Below are 17,994 nucleotides of genomic sequence, written 5' to 3'. Positions count from 1 at the left end.
CATTGATCCCACTGAAGATGTATGTTGATGGCACTTTGGGTATGTAAATGACCAATTACATTCTTTTCCTTTGGGAAACATAAACTTTCTTTTGCTGGGAAATGTATTTATTACCATTTTTTTCATTTATTTGTTGGCATCAAGTCTCTCACCTGATTCCTTCTGTAAAACATCATCTCAGTCCATCGGGTAGAACTTAACACTTGCTGTCTCAACCCATTTGTCTGTGTCAAGGAAGCTGCATTGCCATAGATTAACCAAGCATCACTTTCTCGATGTTTTGATTATTCTAAATGTCTATCTCAACATGCAAGAGTAATCAAGTAGCATTTATAGAAAGGGTTCAGGAAGAGATACGAGATAATAAAAACTGCATCTTGTTTAATGGAGCGAGCAATGTTCACTTCTTTAGATAATGAAAAAGAGAAGACAAAGATAGATAAGGAAAATAAAGATTAGCTGCTTTCCCTCACCCCAAACCTCAATCCTAATACATTTATAAGAAGCCGCCGTCTATCACAGTAAAGGTAAATATTGAAAAATTAAGAGATGAACTGATAGTGTTTTATTAATACGAAATGATTTTCCAGGATGACCCAATCTGGGTATAGAAGATTAGTTCATTAAGAGTAATTACAGAAGTGATTCACATTGAATTGTTTGGTGCCAAAATATAGTGTGTGTGATTCCACTGGGTCGGAGAGCCTCTTGCCGCTGTGGTTCTCAGGCTAGCATGGGAAGGAATCACAAGGAGGCTTGTTAACGCATGCATTATGGGCCCTGCTCCCAGAGTTTCTGATTCACTGGGTCTGGGGTGGGGCCAAGAATGTGCATTTCTGACAAGTCCCAGATGATGCCGATCTTGCTTGTCTGAGGACTGAACTTTGAGAAGCACTGTTAGACTAAAACCACCGAAAGAGGGTGCATAGCCCGTATCTTACTTGTCAGGATCCCTTAAAGGTATGTCTTGCAGGTACTTGCAATTAACTCCACAATTAAAGTGCTTATTATCACAAATGGCTAAACACTAAGCTATATGTCAAATCATTGCTTAGCACAACCTTAAGTTAGAGCGCCCACTGTATGTCTTGTTATCCAGCCAATACGGAGACTTGAGCCAGGCATTTAAAACCCTGTTTAAATAGACACAGTTACTCTATCTAATCAACACAGCAGTGGGGCTTGCCAGAAACCTATAAAACTAATGGATTTGCAAGAAAATTACATCACCTTCAAATCAATGCTGGTAACACAGGTGGCATTTGTAAAAAGTAAAGAAATTGACATTAACCCAGCCCATCTCTTCTGACTGCCAATGAGGATTCCAGCTTTGTTAAGAAAAGATGGTCTGCCTTGCAAGAATTATACTTAAATATTCCAACTTAAATCTTCCTAAAATGGTGTAGTAGAAAGGATCAGTGACTGTTCTAAAATCTGTCAATCAATAGGTTGGAAATATTTGGGTCAAAGGACGGTAAGGGCTGTCCTTACCCAGTAATGGGTGAACGGTTTTTAAACTATATGGGTTTATTTTTTTCCCCTATTGAAACAATAAATAAAAGAATGAACCATCTAACGCAAACATCCCTTGCTCCATCAGCAAAGAGGCCCACAGAAATTGCAGAACACAGTTTAATGAGAAAGCCACTGAGGACATGCATAACCTTTGCTCTGGGGACCTGCATTGCTTAGCAGATGGGATTAAAATTCTGATAAGTGATATAAGAGTTTTGTAAGGGAGGAAATTGGTGTGTGGTCACATTGTCTGCCTTAATCCTCTTCACTTTGCACTACCCAGGTTGTTGTTAAAACCAATCTGCGAGGAATCATTTTCACCTTGCAAACTGCAGATGTTCATGTGAAGCTTAGAAATAAAGCTCTCCAGGGCGCCTGGGTGGCTCAGTGGTTTAAGCCGCTGCCTTCGGCTCAGGTCATGATCTCAGGGTCCTGGGATCGAGTCCCACGTCAGGCTCTCTGCTCTGAAGGGAGCCTGCTTCCCTCTCACTCTCTCTGCCTGCCTCTCTGCCTACTTGTGATCTCTCTCTGTCAAATAAATAAAATATTTAAAAAAAAAAAAAAAAAAAAAAAAAAAAAAAAAAAAAAAGAAATAAAGCTCTCTGGAAAATGCTTTCCTGGATGATCCTGGAGAAATAGGGGGTACCTGCTGAAAGTGCACACACGCACGTGCACACGTACACACACACGTGCATGCTTGCGCACCGCCATCATAAAACAGCTCTATGAAATTAGCATATTTCCTAGGAAGAGATACTGTGATATTGTTCCTTAAGACTTAATCAGCTACAAATCTATTCAAGCATAAAAATAGCTTATATTCCACTGACTGAGCTGCATAAATGTTCTACTTACGTGACTAGATAGTGACACAGAAATATTTGGATCACTTGGGTTTAGAAGTACCTGTATATTCCACCATTAACATTTTGTTACCTCCTTAAAAAAATAATAATTACAGGGAGAAATTCACAAGCATGAGCCAACAATGGAAAGACCAAGTGGTACACTATTCCTGTTGGGTCAGGGTCCCACACTTACCATATCCATTTACCTTAATTACTTTCTTATTCCAAATACAGCCACACTGAGGGTTAGGGTTTTACCACATGAATTTTGTGTACACACGCATTCAGCCCATAACACGCATAAATACCCATTAACCATGAATTTACTCAGCATTCACCTGCATGCTTCTCCTAATGTAATCATGCAAAGAAAAAAAAAACGTGAATTTTAGACACATTTTATTCTCAGCATTATCTTTGTTTACTGTGCTTCTAAGATTGCTATTTGGAAACTAAATGAGGAAGTATAGCTTTTGAGGAAATGTTTGGTTCTCCTACTGGACAAGAGAGGGACACTGGCTTCATCTCCATGTCATACAGGAGGAAACAGTCAACCAAACTTCCTCAGAACTTGGGGGGGTGGGGAGAAGGCCTCCGATCTTTTGCAGGATTCTCCCTGGGCATCATCTGGGCTAGAGAAACTCCCTTTTTCCAAATTAGGTCCTAAAACTTTTCTGACGTAGAAATACAAAACACCACTTGACTTCTTTTTCTGGTCCAGAAGTCTTCTGGTCATGGTATCTGGGAAGAAGGCAGATGATATCACCCCAGAAATAATCAAGGGAATTATGCACCATGTTCTCATTACAAACCCAAAGCCAGGACTCTGCCCCACACCCATTTCCTCTCTCTGATTTTAGATTCAGCTTCTGGTACTCTCTTCTGTCTTAGCCTTTGATTTGCCATTTACTCCAAAGACTCACGTTCTTCTCAGTGAACCGATTTACACACACACACACACACACACACACACAATGATACGCATCCTGCATCCAATACCATCTTCCTTTTCTAAACCAAGTTTGGTCTCACATGGCTCCTGAGGTGGGGGATGACAAATCATGGAGTCCTCACCCCAGAGCCACCATAACCCAAGCGGTCTGTGCTCCGCAGTGTCAGGAGACAGCACTGTCATCTACCTGTGACCTGAACGGTGTCCTCTGGAACAGTGCACAGTCACGACTCCAGCCTTCTGAGAAGAACATGTGAAAACATGGCAGAGAGAAGATGGCATAAGGGACTCTACTGGAGGAACCTCAAGCACCAATATTTGCTAGGCTAATGTATTTTATTGATTTCATTTATCGGTCCTATTATATTTAACAGTGTGCTGTAAACGAACCCAACACAACTCTCCCAGTTACCGATCCCATGGATAATCCTTCTGCACACGTGGATGTAGGTGCCTCTATCAGAACGAGGAAAGCAGTAACTTCGAAGTACAGATGGAAAACGTTGAACATGGGGCATAAAGCCTCTATAGCATGACATCAGGTGTATGACTGAGCTAACATTTTTCTGGTGGTGAGTGTGTCAACACAAAGCAGATCAAAGACTAAAAGACAGAGTGATAATGGTTTTCATCAGCTATGTTCACACAATTCAAGTAAAGGCACAGATGGAAAACATTCCAATTGCAAAATGTTAACAGGCGGGATTGAGAGGAGAGAGAACAATTAAGTCGAGCAATGAGCTATTTATGATTTCAGCTGCCTTGAATCCTGAATTTTCTTTACCGCCATGTGGCTGTGGTTATTTTTTGAATAAGTTTTGGGCTAATGTGTCCTAATAACAGGTTTTCAATTTGATGAAAAAATGACACTGTTTTTACAAAATAATAATAATGATGATAATAATAATAAAAATGGGTTGCTATGAATATAAGGGACTTTTAGTATCCTTTCATTCTTCCTGATGTCCATTTTTTTTTGTACAATAGCTGTGAATCCATCATCTTAACCAAATGTAATGCTAAATGAGCCAGAGTGATATGACAAAACCATTATAGGAAGTTCTAGTTTTAATATACCAGATTTTAAACTTCTCTAGGGCAGGGAGCAATCAATTTATTCATACTCCCAGCATCTAGCATACTGCCCGTCAAATAGAGGAGAAGATGTATTTTTGAATAAATGAATGAATATATAATGTATACCTGTTTAACCAATATTCAAATAAACAGAACATTATCAAACATACAAAGCAATAAAATTGTCCTAAATTTAATTTTTATTCTGTGATTCAGGAAGAACTATTCTCTAGTCTTCCATCAGTGGTAAGCGTCATGGTAGGAATCTGATCTGGATTATTTTAGCTTTTGGTTATTGGCACTCTTGATGGGTACTGTAAAATTTAAGTTATCTTCTGACGGTTTTTAAAGAGCGTTAAAAGCCTTTAAATCCTCCCCTCTCCTGTAAAATGGCTAAGAATGCCTTTCTTTGTTCTTTAACATGGTCTGGACTGTGGGGAATGTCTCTAGCAGTAATTAACAAAGATGGAGCACACAAGGCGACCTTTTTCCTAGAAGCCGTTGTAAATATATCATTACAACAGCTTTTGTTTTCCCACATAAACTCTTCGCTCGCTAAAAGTGTTCTCAATCCACATCCACAATGAGAATCGACCAAGTCCAGGTGGATGTTTTTTGCTTATTTGTTTGGGCTTTTGGGGGGTCAATTTAAGGTCTATGCATAGAAAAGCAAGAACTATAGGTTAAAAAGGAGGCTAGCCTACAGGGAGGCTCTCTCACATTGAAGAAGGCCTGTTTCAGCAGCTCTCCTCATGGTCCATATAACTGCAATAGCCCACCGGCTGCTGGCCTATCTCTGGTAGCCCAGCTACCAAATTTGGTAGGTCCTTTCTCTTCTAAGACCTTCACTCAATAAGAGCTGAAGGGATTATTTTAATATGGAATTTATAATAATCAATAAAGGATTAATACAGGGAAAAGAAAACTACCTTGTGGAATAAACAATTTACAGCATATTCATTCACCCCATAAATATTTAAGAACTGTCCATGTGCCAAGAAATGTGCACTTAAACATGGCGCCATTAGCCTCTGTGCCTGTCCACTAAATAAAAAGGAAGCAACGTGCGGGCATGATTGCAACCTAGTAGACGGGAAGGCCGTCTCACCATGGTGTTTGCAGACTCATCTAGAAGCGGTGGGACAAGGGGCCCTGGCTAGTGTGTTCATTCAGATCCTCCTTCATCATTACAATTCCATGGCTCTGGTTTCTACCGTTGTTTGTGCAAGACTGGATGTGTTGTGGTGGGGAATCTTCTAGCCAGACAATGGAGCGTTCTCAATCTCTGCCAGCTGCAGCTCTTCAGGTCTCATCCATATGTCCTCTGTGCTCCCACTGGCGGCAGCTCTTCCCTTGTACCGCTCCCGATCCCCAGTTACCACGGCCTCAGTCTAAGCTATGTTTGTAACCATTAAGAGGTACACAATCTTTTCGGTGGCTTGAAGTAATGGCAAATATGTCCCACCTTCAAGTGGGTTTTGGGTAGAGATTTAAAAGACTCTTCAAAGAGGAAATAAAAATAACTTCTGAGATGAAAGGTCAAGGTCATTTACCCCATGTTTTACCTTTGATCCAGGAGACAATTTTCTTCATTCTTCACGCCTTCACAACCCTGTGGTTCCTCTCCACTATTGCGGCAGAAGTTAAGAGCTAGATCAGACCAGTTTGACCTCCATATTTTTGCACCCATGTATAAGGCAAATCCCCTTTCAAGGCGAACTTCTGTTCACTAACTAAGGCCAAGTTTCTTGTCTGTAAGGCTATCAGTAGTTTGTAAAGTTTTTGTTGTTGTTTTATACAGTATTTATTCATATTACTGCAAAAGTGCTTATCATATCCTACTATAACTTAACTTTGAGTGTCTTCTCCAAGACATTATAGCCCTCTTGAAGGCAGAGGAGATGTCTTTGTATTTGCACTCCTACTGCCCAGGTCGGTAACAGGTACATTGTAAGTACCAGCGATAAATATTTAGAAAAGAAATCAATGTGTTAACTAAAAATAGAACATTCTGCAAACAAACAAACAAACAAACCAAAACTGTCTTTCAGGGTTTTGCTGCTTAACTGTTTCACGCCTTTTACATGTGGGATATATTTGTAACTAAAAGGAAAAGGGCAAAAGCTTATTTTTTTTTAATGAATTTTTTTTCCATTTTATTTATTTTTTCAGTGTAACAGTATTCATTCTTTTTGCACAACACCCAGTGCTCCATGCAAAACGTGCCCTCCCCATTACCCACCACCTGTTCCCCTAACCTCCCACCCCTGACCCTTCAAAACCCTCAGGTTGTTTTTCAGAGTCCATAGTCTCTTATGGTTCGCCTCCCCTTCCAAATTTTTTTTTTTTTAATAAACATATAATGTATTTTTATCCCCAGGGGTACAGGTCTGTGAATCGCCATGTTTACACACTTTACAGCACTCACGATAGCACTTACCCTCCCCAATGTCCATAGCCCCCTCCCCCTCTCCCAATCCCACCTCCCCCCAGCAACCCCCAGTTTGTTTTGTGAGATTAAGAGTCATTTATGGTTTGTCTCCCTCCCAATCCCATCTTGTTTCATTTATTCTTCTCCTATCCCCCTACCCCCCCATGTTGCTTCTCCATGTCCTCATATCAGGGAGATCATATGATAGTTGTTTTTCTCCGATTGACTTATTTCACTAAGCATGATACGCTCTAGTTCCATCCACGTCGTTGCAAATGGCATGATTTCATTTCTTTTGATGGCTGCATAGTATTCCATTGTGTATATATACCACTTCTTCTTTATCCATTCATCTGTTGATGGACATCTAGGTTCTTTCCATAGTCTGGCTATTGTAGACATTGCTGCTATAAACATTCGGGTACACGTGCCCCTTCGGATCACTATGTTTTTATCTTTAGGGTAAATACCCAGTAGTGCAATTGCTGGGTCATAGGGTAGTTCTATTTTCAACATTTTGAGGAACCTCCATGCTGTTTTCCAGAGTGGTTGCACCAGCTTGCATTCCCACCAACAGTGGAGGAGGGTTCCCCTTTCTCCACATCCTCTCCAGCATCTGTCATTTCCTGACTTGTTAATTTTAGCCATTCTGACTGGTGTGAGGTGATATCTCATTGTGGTTTTGATTTGTATTTCCCTGATGCTGAGTGACGTGGAGCACTTTTTCATGTGTCTGTTGGCCATCTGGATGTCTTCTTTGCAGAAATGTCTGTTCATGTCCTCTGCCCATTTACACGAAAATAGACTCCAAATGGATGAAGGACCTCAATGTGAGAAAGGAATCCATCAAAATCCTTGAGGAGAATGCAGGCAGCAACCTCTTCGACCTCAGCCGTAGCAACATCTTCCTAGGAACCACGGCAAAGGCAAGGGAAGCAAGGGCAAAAATGAACTATTGGGATTTCATCAAGATCAAAAGCTTTTGCACAGCAAAGGAAACAGTTCACAAAACCAAAAGACAACTGACAGAATGGGAGAAGATATTTGCAAACGACATATCAGATAAAGGGCTAGTATCCAAAATCTATAAGGAACTTAGCAAACTCAACACCCAAAGAACAAAAGCTTATTTTTAATTAAAAAATCATGATGTGATAAAAGTTTAGAGGAAATAATATTTTTATTTTGAATAGCTTTTTAGCGCTCAGGATTGAGGAAAATTTCAGACAATAAAAAGTCTTCATGTTTTCCACTTGGCATTCAAACAAATGTGAAGACTAGATAACCAAGGGGACCCACTTCCCTCTGTTTCTTTAGACGAATTTAACCAGACCACACTGTCATGGATCCCCATGGAACAATCCAGGGTAACCAGAGGGCTAATGCAAATGGCCACCTGCTTGGCCAAAAATTGGTAAATGCAGACTATGCTGCTCTCCCATTGATAGCCATTACAAATTGATTAGGTCAAATGCAGCCCTTCCCAGAATATATGATATTTCCCACCACATTCCTCGTTCTTTTTTTTTTTTTTTTTTTTATTAATTTTTTTTTTTTTTTTTTTTTTTTTTTTTTTTTTTATTTGACAGAGAGAGACCACAAGTAGACAGAGAGGCAGGCAGAGAGAGAGAGAGGGAAGCAGGCTCGCTGCTGAGCAGAGAGCCCGACGCGGGACTCGATCTCAGGACCCTGAGATCATGACCTGAGCCGAAGGCAGCGGCTTAACCCACTGAGCCACCCAGGCGCCCCACATTCCTCGTTCTTACAGTGTGTTGAAAGACACCTGACTTGGCATTTGCATTCTACCTAAACACGGTGATTTAGTAGTCTGAAACAAAGAGTCACTGTAATATTGTTTGCAACTTGGGATAAATATTTTCCACAAATGTGAAATCATACTTCGTGTGGGAGGAGGATATTTTAGAATAATGTCAACTGAGTTATGTTGGCTGATACTCACTTTGTTTTCAACTGTGGGCATAAACAAATGAACAGATTTATCCCTTCTGTCACCATTACCCTGACACAAGTCATAATACTCTGGAAAGAGCTTAGCACTCGGAAGAGTGTATTTTGGAATAGGAATAGAACACCTTATTTTTAAGGATTTTATAAACATTGAATTTGGGGGATCATGTGACTCTGGAAGCATAAGAGCATATCGAGAGCTCTTCAGGTCATGGGGACTGACTGGGATGTATTTTCACTTATAATTCAGTCAGCAAATGCCTCCCCCCCCCACCCCAAAAAAAGAAAAAAGAAAAAAAATGCCTTGCAAAAAGAATCATTCACCTTTGGCTACCTTTTGTAGAACTCTCTGGATCAATGCTCTAAATATATTTTAAACATCTTTTTACTGCCTCTGGATTCTGAAGGGAATGTTCAAGCACTTTTAGATTTAATAGTGTTTGCCACTCATTCATGCTCATTTTTCTTAATCCTCTCTTTACACTTTATATTGAAACAGTTCTCTATCCTATGTACATATTACAGACTGCAAAGGACAAGAATAGGCTAGTCCTGGGAAGAGGGATTGTCTTCAAACTGGGAGGTTTATTGCCATTACTACTTGAAACTGTAAAAAATAAAGTTTTAAGGAATATACAAAAAAATAATAGATAAAAGACAAAGCTAGGGGGTGCCTGGGTGGCTCAGCTATTAAGTGTCTGCCTTTGGCTGAGGTCATGATCCCAGGGTTCTGAGATGGAGCCCCACACTAGGCTCCCTGCTCAGCAGGAAATCTGCTTCTCCCTCTCCCACTCTCCCTGCTTGTGTTCCCTCTCTAGCTGTGTCTCTCTCTGTCAAATAAATAAAACCTTAAAAGAAAAAAAAAAAAAAAGAAAAACATAGCTAGGATGAAGCATAATTCCAACACAGTATTAACACTGAGATTTGGAAGGATAACAGAGTGGTTAAGAAGCAGGACTGTGGATTCCCATCATCTGGCTTCCAGTCCCTACTTTTCTTCTCTGTGTGCATCAATTTACACATATATAAAATAGAGATGATAATAATAATGTCTTATAGTGGTTAGAAAAATTAAGTAAATTCATGCAAAGTGATAAAAATGTGCCCAAAGGGCAGTTGAGGGGCACCTGTGTGGCTCAGTAGGTTAAGTGTCTGACTCTTGATTTCTGCTCAGGTTCTGATTTCAGGTTCCTGAACTCAAGCCCTGCATCAGGCTCTGCACTCAGCGCAGAGTCTGCTTATCCCTCTCCCTGTTCTTCCCCCACTGTAAATAAATAAATTAATTAAATTAAATATATACATACCCAAGAAAAATAATAAGACCTTAATTAATTTGTTTACTATCAGCTTAAAGAGCTAGGTAAGAAAGGCAATGTACTGATCGATATTTGGCAAATGCATACAATTGAACAAAAAGATTAAAAATATATGAAAGCACATACATGAGAAAGTATAATCACAATTATAATAATGCATTTTAGATACTTGACGTGAATTCACTTGAGAAGTACTATTGAGTATTTACTGTGGACCAGGTATTGCGAGCTATTAAAAGGCATGGTCACTATCTCCCACCAAGTAGTTTAGGAGAAGGGAGAAGACGAACACCAAGAACAATGCTGTTCTTGGGAAATGCTTTTTTGTCAGAGATGAGAAAAAGGGACTGTCCAGGCAGTGTAGCATGTGTCACAGACTGTAGGGTAGGAAGGCAAGAAATAACAAAGAACATTCAGTGTCCTATTAAATGGTTTAGTTTTTAACCTTACTCGTGGGAAGCATTTGAAGATTGTTTTTCACCACACAGTCTACACTGGGGAAAAGGAACGAGGAACATACAGGTGAAAGCAGGGAAAACGCTCAGTTTGCCATTTCAGGAATTCATACTCTGGGAGGGAGCTGATTGGTCCGAACTAAGACAGTGGAGTTGAGACAATGAAGAAGCAGAAGATTTGAGAAATATTAAGATGGAAGAATATATATAAATGTTGTCACCAGTTGGACTGAAATTTGAAGGGAGAGGGAGAAGAATATATCCCTGAGTTCAGAATATATTCCTGAGTTACCTGATTTAGTTAACTGGATTGTTGAGTATGTCACTAATCAAGAGGAAGAACATGGGAGGATTCGGTAGATTTAGGTAAAATGGGACTGTTTCCAGATTTGCATCTAGTTAGGCAGATTCATATGCAAATTTCTGCAAAACAAGCTCAGTTTACAGGAAAATATACTTGTTTATTACATAAGAGTGCTCTACAGTTGGGAGTTATCTCATAAAAATGGTAGTTGTAGCCATGAGAACCATCATTTCACCCAAAGGGAGTGGGTGGAATGGGACAAAAACAAAGGCTAATGATGAAACCCCGAGGAATGCCAACATTTCACACATAGGAATGGGAACACACCAAGAATTGTCAAGAAGGACGCAAGAAAACTGAGACAAATGGTGTCACTGATAGATTGTTCTTTGTCATTAGCATCTGAAGAGTCATGGATAGTTTTGGTATGGAGTGTCCGATGGGGTTGCTGAGGTGTGTGTTCACAGGGAACATACAGCAGTGGGGAAGATCTAGGAGGGCAGGCTGCTCTTTCTAGAAGTTTGGCAGAGTAACAGCTAAAGGGAGATGTGGGGTCACGTGAGGTTTTTTGCTTTCTTAAGGCTGTTAGATTTAGACTTGAGCATATTTGTCTGCTAGAAGGCAAAGTCGACCTCAGAAGAGTGGACAGTGTTTGCAGTAAAATGAAATAGGATCCAGGAAAAAGAGGTACAAATACAGGAAAGGAAAGCATGATGGTTTGGGACACAGTTTGAAGTGTTCTTGACTGGGGTTCTCTATGAAAAAGGAAATGGGTGCTTATCTCTGGAGAATGATGATGAAGGAATGACGTAGAGGGTTTGAAAGGAGGGTTGATTGCAATAGTTGCTGTGAAGATTAGGAAAAGGAACCAGTGAGGAAAGGATCACTGGTTGGCCTCCCAAGCCCAGTAGGATGGCTTTGTAATGGTGGCACCATTACTCATGCTAGGTTAGACCACAGATCTCACTTGTAGGCTTGGAGGTCCAAGGAAGAAGGTACAATTAAGGCAACGCTATTTGCAAGCCCTGTGAGCCCAGGGATAGTTGATAAATGGGACTGCCTTGATTGGCAGAATCCATACCCTGTTGTAGAGTAAACACCTGGGGATAAGCTCTTGTGGAAGGAACCGCACAGACCCCACAGGGAAGACACCCCTGAGTGATCTCAGAAGATTTATAGCTGGGTATACCTTGTCTACATCTTCCTAAGCTGTTGACACACACGACTTTCTTGAGAAACATCAATTATTCCAGACTTAAAGAGATGTCAGTTTTGAAGGTAAAGACTGTGATGTCTTACCCACAGTGAATTGTTTACAGCATCATAGGAACCTCTTTGTGACATTCAATCTAATAATATCTTTACATTTGGGGATGAAGCCTTATAAAAAATATCATGAGCACTTACAGACCTGTCCCATTAGATGTCTTTCCTTCAGAGAAGTCTGGACGTTCATATATACCAGGTAAAATGTTTTGTTCTCTGTTATTAAAGCATATTAAAGATTCATATTTTTGTCACATTTTCTTAAACACATTTAAACCTTTTATTGCATTTACCATTTTTCTTTCTCAGCAAAAGGCAGCATCCTTGAGGGAGACAGGAACAGAGTACTAAGGAACATAGGACTCATAGGATAGAATCCCAGTCTGACCACTTATGAATGTGTATTAGCCCATCAGCTAGATAACCCCTCAAGCCTTGGCTTTCTTCCTTGTTCCAAAAACAAAACAAAACAAAACAAAACAAATAAACAAACAAACAAAAAACAGACAGAAAAGAAAAAAGAAAAAGAAAGAAAAAGGTGGTTTGACTAGATATCATGATGGTTTCCAGTTCTAAAAATCTTCCATAAGATAGAAATTTCTCTTTGTCAATTTGAACTGTAGCATGAGAAGTCCGACAACCAGGAACACCTGCCATCAGGGTAGGTAGCAGACCGTGGCCGTATATTCGAGAAGCCCAGTACTGATACCAGAATTTTACAGGGCAGCAGCCTAATCGTTCCTACCAGCATGTTCCATTAAAGTTTGACTTATTGCCTGTGGATTCACCTGCTGACACAGTGAAACTCCTAACTGGAAGCATTAACATTGCAATGTCAGGTAGGGGGAAAAATTGTTCATAAATTCCACGAACTGCTTTATTTGGGGTCCTGCTTGCAAACTCATTATTTATGCTGTGTACAGTAGGCCATCAACATATCCCACTGGGAAATTAGTTTGCAATTTAGAATCGTTTCAAAGTACAAGTGATTCTCAAGTCATTTTCCGAGGTTAAATGAGAATTCTTATTGCTTTTCGTGGGCTCAGAGGGAATTTTGACTCTCCGTGTTCCCTCCTCCCCTCAGCTCCTGCTATATTGCCTTGATTTTTCTTTCTTATGTGTGCTTCGGTGTTAAATCTTATTTTTTTTCTCCCAGTTTTTGAAAGCCAGTAAATGGAATGGCATTTTTTGCCTTTTCTTGCTTTCTGGGACTTTGTAAGTACCTCCCATATGATTACTGCTTTTATTTGTCCCGGACTCCCAAGAGGTGTCCATGGGCTCTCCAGACTGGATCGCCTAGCTAACCCACGACCAATTTAGGCAGATTGGGTGGCATCCACTCTAGGAGATCAAGGTCCCTCTGACTGTGTTCCAGCCTCTCAGTCCAAGGGCCGGTGGTGGAGCAGGGAACGGGCCAGCTCTGCTGAAGGCCTGTGTCTGTCCAGAGTCTCAGGGTCATGGGAATCCCAGGTTCAACTCTACTTATGAGCCCAGAAGCACAGAGCAAGTTATTATTTTTTTCTTAAAGATTTTTAGTTATTTATTTGACACAGAGAGAGAGAGATCACAAGTAGGCAGAGAGAGGGGGGAAGCAGGCTCCCCGCCGAGCAGAGAGCCCGACGTGGGACTAAATCCCAGGACCCTGAGATCATGACCTGAGCTGAAGGCAGAGGCCCAACCCACTGAGCCACCCAGGTACCCCAAGAACAAATTATTAAGATAAAGAGTTCCTCTGACCCTTTCCATTTTTATGCACCCCATCTGGTTATTCAATTCTTTCTCTTAGAACTTCCTTAAGCATTTTTTTATTTTTTAAACTTGATTTCACTGGTAAAATGTGGGTATGCCCCTACGCCTGCCCCCAGGCTTACCCTAACATGGGAAAACTGGCCTCCAACCTCCTGGTAGGTAATTTACAACCTGATATTATCCTTAGGAAATAAATAGCATTATTTTAAGTGCATCGAGTTTACCCTTTATCATTCCCAGAAAAGTAAAAAATAATCCATAGTGTGAAGATCTTGTAGGATTTTTTTTTCCTTTCCTCTCTTCTCAGAAAGTGTCTGAAATTATTAGGTATAATAAACGAAGATCAAACAGAAAATAAACCAGTGTTGTTAAGCCTCATCAAGTGGCTCTCCTCTCCCTCTGGCAAGAAGCACTAGAATTTATCTGAAACCCAGATTTCAACATCTCTAATGCATTGGGGGAGTGCTTCCATATGCCCAGACTCAAAAGTATACAAACCAAAGGAGATTAAGTGTTTAGTTTCAAAACACATGAAATCACTAGTTTAAACACAGAAAACTACACACAAAGAGTGCAAAGAAACAATGAAAGCGAGAGATCAACAGAGTAAATATCACCTAGAAAATACTAACAGTCTTAAAGGTCAGAAATCCTTAGTCAAACAAGAAGACCCATTCATTAAAAACAATCAGTTACTGGATAAGCTAAGAACAGCACACTGCTAAATTCCCTTTAAAAGCAGAAGTTATTCAGTGAGAAGCTATTAGCTATGTGCCCTCCAGGTAATGAAATGGAGCAGGTAACAAACAGAAACTGAAACCTAAAGAAGAAGAAACCAAAAAAAGAACAGGTGGGAATGGCTTAGAGCAGAACTTCAAAAGGGCGGGAGACTTCTGTTGTGTGGATACGCACCCTGAAGGCTCCGGGTGACCCAGGGTCTTGGGTACTACTTGGAGGAAAAACCAAACTACTGACTCCATTCAGCCTCCTAAGTGAGTCTTCATGGTCGACATTGGCTTTATTTTTATTTTTTTTTAATATTTTTTTAAGATTTTATTTACTTATTTGACAGAGAGAGAGATCACAAGTAAGCAGAGAGGCAGACAGAGAGAAGGGGGAAGCAGGCTCCCTGCTGAGCAGAGAGCCCAGTGCGGGGCTTGATCCCAGGACCCTGAGATCATGACCTAAGCTGAAGGCAGAGTCTTAACCCACTGAGCCACCCAGGCGATATTGGCTTTAAATGCTTTCCTTGACAACAGATCATTCGAGCTTTTTCTATAACTTTGAATGTGAAAACCCTGCAAAAATATTCCCCCTTTTCCTTCGAGCTTTGAAAGAAGCAGTGTTACATTAGTTTGCTGGTGTTTGGGCTGGTGTTTGTTTTGTTTCCTTTTGCTGTTGTTGTTTTCAACTCATCTTGGCCTTTGCTTGGTGAAATCATGTTAGATTTGATCCCTGGCACAGACAGACACAGACAACATCTTCGAACCTTTAAGAACACTCAAGTTGGATGGCGTTTATAACGACATTTCTCATGTGTTCAGCAATTCCTTTTCCTAGGCTTTCGTATCATGATTTTTACTTTTAGGTAACACACTAATTATTTATCATAAAAGCCCCACATCTTCTCATGGGTATGGGATAGACAGAACCCATTAAAACCTTTTAACTCACAAGGACAGTGTCTCATTATAGAGATGCCCACATGTTGAATGTTTCATGAGAAAGTCAGTAGTTTATAAATAAGTATCCTACAGTGTGCAAAAAACAAATAAATAAAAACTACAGGACATGCTCTCATCACTTCTCCATTTTCATGTGTTATTTGAGCAAGGGAAGAATTAGTTCTCTGGAGGGAGGATCCCACTTCTAGCCTCTCAAAGTTGTAACCTGTTTTGGCTTTGTAATAGAGCTTTTCTTGGGAGGTCAATCATAAATGGCAAAAAATAGGAATAAATATGTCTTCTTTTCCTCCCTCCCCAAAATGTTGAGCTTTTCTTAAAAGCCTGACTCTCAGCCATGTGCCAAAGGATGCTTTCTCTACCTAAAGTAGAATCTGAAAGATCATATAACCAAATCCTTGAAATTGAATCCATAGGACCAAAATCCATGGCGGGCCAGTGGTTTCTAGATCACTAAAACCTAGTGTTAACAGGTTTGCAGGTGAACTTCTCTAAAACATTACTGAAAACAACAAATGTCTCTATCTAAACCTAGTTGTAAGGTAATGTAAGTGTAACCTGACCTTTTTTAATTTTTAATGTTCATTAGTGTTATTAGGCCATCCCTCTAACAACTCAAACATTTTTTTCTCAATTATGAATGTATAATTTCCGGGATTTTTTTTCACAATTTTTATCTTCACATTTTCACATGAGATGTCATTCTATATTTTGGAAGTTTGCTTAATTGTCCTGAAATCTTTCGCCAATGGGAAAGGGGGAAAAAAAAACAGGACACACACATCCTCTATCTAAAGCATGAATTTCCATAAGCTGTGCATTCTTTTCTTAGTCCCGTGGTCTGGCTCCTGGAGCACAGAAATCATACACAAACTGCCTACTTATGAGGTTCTCAACAGTCAAAGTGTCTTTTTTTTTTTTTAAGGACAACATAATCGGGCTCATAAACGTATTATTCTAGCATACACACAACAGGGCCGTGGATCTGGAAGGAATGATAGAGCAAATTGTTGAAATAGGGAGTTGAAAAAACACAGAGCGTCCTTTTCTTCATCGGGTGTTCACAAGTCTGTCTGTGTCAGCAACTCAGTCTCAAGACAGTCAAAACAGAGCCCTTGGCTTGACCTCATTCCCTCCAACGCTTGCTGCTCTGTCACTCGGGGATCAAGACGTTGGTGGATTTTTCAAAGTTTTATTTCTGAGGGCAGAGAGCAGGGGAGACCGTAAATGCATTGCCACACTGATTGGTTTGGCTTGCTTTCTTCCTTTTTCAAGTTTCTTGGAAACATGGTGGCCCTCCCTGTATAGATTTTTAAAGATCTTCTGTCTGCATGCCCTTGGAAAATGAAAAAAAGAAAAATAAAGCAAAAGCAAAAGCAAAGTCTTTGTGGCACGTGGCCAGAGTTGGCTTTAAAAAGCTGCTAATTTTGAAATCCCTTCCCTCCATTAGGGCTGTGTAAGAATTATGTATACAAGGCTGAGGCTTTTCTCTGCTTAGAAAACATCTGCATTCAATTAGAAATATGCCTGAGTGTCGTGTTAATTCGGCAGAACCAAACAAAGTCATTTTTGTTTAAACTCTTTCGGTACTACGAGGATGAGAGGTTACAGGAGAAAAAAAGGGAGGAAAAAAAAAAGCAAGCAACAGAACAAAACTGCCATGTTGTCCCTAAAGGGGCCTAGGAGGCAAATAAGAAGTTCCTTCTCCTTGAGACTATAGACCCAGCCATTTTTTCCAGAATTTTCTTCTCCGTCACACCTCTCTTGGGGATTGGAGGTGGGAGGAAACCTACTCTTTCCTCTAAAAATGCAAGTTGTAAAGCAATGGAAGTGATGAATCACTAAATTCTACACCTGAAACCAATTTTACCCTATATGTTAACTAACTAGAATTTAAATAAAACCTTGAGATAAAAAAAAATCAAAATAAAAATAAAGCCATGGAACATTCTCCAGATTCCTCCAAAAATGAATTTGCCCCAAGAGTTGATATGTTTGGCAAATGAGCAGTGGTATTTTATTTTTAATTTTGTGGAAAGCCAAACAAATCAAAAACTCTATTTATAGTCCATTGTGTGTATTTCATGTCACTTTCACACTTCCTAAATATGACTGGTGTGCTGACTTCAAGTAGCCTAACAGTTTCTGTTGAGACCCACATCTTGTGGTGAACATGGGTCCCATGCCCACTCTACTCACGTGGTAGCGCGGAGTCCTCTGGAGTTTGAGTTTATGGCCCCCAACGATGTCTGCGAATCACCATAGATTCGGTTTCCGCACAACGTTTGGACTACACGTTGGGGTAGTTGATGGTCCCTAGAGAAGGAGATCTCAATCACTCCTTTGAGCTCTTCAAGTTAGATCTTCCTCTTTCTCAGGTAGGGAAGACAGATGAAGACCCTATTTTTGCTAAATCCAACATCAAGGGATA

This window comes from Meles meles, chromosome 5 (assembly GCF_922984935.1).
Source record: "Meles meles chromosome 5, mMelMel3.1 paternal haplotype, whole genome shotgun sequence".
In the NCBI taxonomy this organism is placed as follows: domain Eukaryota; kingdom Metazoa; phylum Chordata; class Mammalia; order Carnivora; family Mustelidae; genus Meles; species Meles meles.
The sequence above is the reverse complement of the archived record's forward strand: the minus strand, read 5'-3'. Positions refer to the sequence as shown.